Source organism: Aplidium turbinatum, chromosome 8 (genome assembly GCF_918807975.1).
Source record: "Aplidium turbinatum chromosome 8, kaAplTurb1.1, whole genome shotgun sequence".
In the NCBI taxonomy this organism is placed as follows: Eukaryota; Metazoa; Chordata; class Ascidiacea; order Aplousobranchia; family Polyclinidae; genus Aplidium; species Aplidium turbinatum.
The window spans coordinates 33181608-33184107 of record NC_137479.1 but is presented as its reverse complement, the minus strand read 5'-3'; the positions used below and the strand labels follow the sequence as shown (position 1 = coordinate 33184107).

General features: G+C 62.9%; 3 non-coding genes across 3 annotated transcripts in view; all 3 read right to left on the bottom strand.

Annotated features, from left to right (window-relative positions):
- The window catches only part of LOC145776439 (large subunit ribosomal RNA), a 3725-nt gene extending 3516 nt beyond the window's left edge, over window positions 1-209 (bottom strand). The window contains exon 1 of the ribosomal RNA XR_014290232.1: window positions 1-209. This exon is cut by the window's left edge and continues 3516 nt beyond it. This is a non-coding gene — a ribosomal RNA (large subunit ribosomal RNA).
- A 159-nt stretch (window positions 210-368) lies between these two features.
- LOC145776436 (5.8S ribosomal RNA) lies at window positions 369-522 on the bottom strand. Its single transcript, XR_014290230.1, has one exon. It is a non-coding gene; the product is annotated as a 5.8S ribosomal RNA (ribosomal RNA).
- A 198-nt stretch (window positions 523-720) lies between these two features.
- Window positions 721-2500, bottom strand: part of LOC145776425 (small subunit ribosomal RNA) — a 1962-nt gene continuing 182 nt past the window's right edge. The window contains exon 1 of the ribosomal RNA XR_014290226.1: window positions 721-2500. This exon is cut by the window's right edge and continues 182 nt beyond it. This is a non-coding gene — a ribosomal RNA (small subunit ribosomal RNA).

Sequence of the window (2500 nt, the reverse complement as noted above, 5' to 3'; positions counted from 1 at the left end):
CGATCAGGGGGACTCGGGCCGGCCGGCGCTCGCCCGCGCGCCCGGGTCTGTACGCCACAGGTCGGACCGCTCCGAAAGCGGCCAGATTCGGCGCTGGGCTCGACGGTCCCGCTTCACTCGCCGTTACTGAGGGAATCCTCGTTAGTTTCTTTTCCTCCGCTTAGTAATATGCTTAAATTCGGCGGGTGCTCTCGTCCGACCTCAGGTCGCGTTTCTTTCCTTTTTCCTGGCCGAGCGGCGCCGCTTCGCGCTTTCTCGTCCGTGATCGGCGCCGCGGCAGCGCGCGCTCGGCCTCGCTTTGACGGGACGGCGGCGTTCGGTCGCCGACCCGCACCAGGGCGTCTACTGCTAGGCACGTTCGTTCGGTGGGACCCTGAGGCGGGCGCGGTCAAGGGATTAACCCGAGGCCGCAATTCGCGTTCGGATCGTCGACGCTCAATGTGTTCTGCAATTCACATCAATTCTCGCAGCTGGCTGCGTCCTTCATCGACTCGCGAGCCGAGTGATCCACCGCCAGGAGCGATAGCTCTGCTTTCTTTTTCCGAAGTCGCTCGTCTCGTAGCTGTGTGCAGTCGCCGGTCGAGCGGTCGTCCCCCGACGCTTCGAGCCCCGTTCCGGGGCACTCGAGCCGCGCTTTCGTCGCTCCGGTGCTCGCCGGGCCTGCGCCGTCTCCAGGACGGGCCGACCGAGGCTCAAAACGTTCCTTCGAAGAGGTTCAGGTAATGATCCTTCCGCAGGTTCACCTACGGAAACCTTGTTACGACTTTTACTTCCTCTAAGCGATCAAGTTCGATCGTCTTCTCGACGAGCCGCCGACCCGCGAAGGCCGGCGCCAAGCCGATACGAGGACCTCACTAAAACGCTCGATCGGTAGTAGCGACGGGCGGTGTGTACAAAGGGCAGGGACGTAATCGACGCGAGCTGATGACTCGCGCCTACTGGGAATTCCTCGTTCGAGGGAAACAATTGCAATTCCCTATCCCGAGCACGGTCGGGGTTGCCGGATTTCCCGGCCCTTTCGAGCCGGGATCTCGAGCGAAGAGGCTCCGGCTGATCCGACCAGTGTAGCGCGCGTGCGGCCCCGAACATCTAAGGGCATCACAGACCTGTTATTGCTCAATCTCGTGCGGCTGAACGCCGCCTGTCCCTCTAAGAACGCCGGCAGACGCTCCTTCGTGGCGGCGCCCCGTGAAGGGCGTCGCCGGTCAGCGAGCGGCCGGGTATTTAGCAGGTCAGAGTCTCGTTCGTTATCGGAATTAACCAGACAAATCGATCCACCAACTAAGAACGGCCATGCACCACCACCCACGGAATCGAGAAAGAGCTCTCGATCTGTCAATCCTCGCCGTGTCCGGGCCGGGTGAGTTTCCCCGTGTTGAGTCAAATTAAGCCGCAGGCTCCACTCCTGGTGGTGCCCTTCCGTCAATTCCTTTAAGTTTCAGCTTTGCGACCATACTTCCCCCGGAACCCAGAAGCTCTGGTTTCCCTCGACCGGTCCGCCGCCGCCTCGACTCGAAGCTGCAGGCAGGCGGCGGCCCGGGGCCGGCATCGTTTACGGTCGGAACTAGGACGGTATCTGATCGTCTTCGAACCTCCGACTTTCGCTCTTGATTAAGGAAAACGTCCTCGGCAGACGCCTTCGCCTCGGTCCGTCTCGCGCCGATCCAAGAATTTCACCTCTAACGGCGCGGTACGAATGCCCCCGTCCGTCCCTCTCGATCATTGCCTCTCGTCTCGTCGTTTGCCGGCGGTCGAGGGAGGGGCCCTCTTCCGCTATTCCGTGCGTCGTTATCCGGGCCGCGTGCGGGCCTGCTTTGAACACTCTAATTTTTTCAAAGTAAAACCGGCGCCGGGCGCGCGCGCCGTCCGGTCAAGGAAAGCGCGGCCCGGCGGCCGAAAGCGCGGCGGCCGGCCGTGCGCGACCGCGAGGTCGGACGGCCGGGCGACGCCGGCGCCAATTCCAACTACGAGCTTTTTAACCGCAACAACTTAAGCGTACACTTTTGGAGCTGGAATTACCGCGGCTGCTGGCACCAGACTTGCCCTCCAATCGATACTCGCGCGCCCGGGCGCCGCCGGCGAGCGACGACGCGCCGAACGTCCGCACTGCTTTGCGATGTGCTCATTCCGATTGCGGGCGCTCGTTCAGAGTCCCGCATCGTTATTTTTCGTCACTACCTCCCCGCGTCGGGAATGGGTAATTTGCGCGCCTGCTGCCTTCCTTGGAAGTGGTAGCCGTTTCTCGGGCTCCCTCTCCGGAACCGAACCCTGATTCCCCGTCACCCGTCACCACCGCGGTAGGCCGAGACCGTACCGACTCGAGTTGATAGGGCAGACACTCGAATGATCCGTCGCCTTCGACTTGGAAGCGCGCGATCCGCTCAGTTATCCAGAGTCACCACGGGGACCGGCCGCGCGCCGCGAACGACGACGCGACCGGGCCGGCGAGGTCTGATAAATGCGCGCCTTCGCCGGCAGCGTTGCCGCCGGCGTCGGCGCC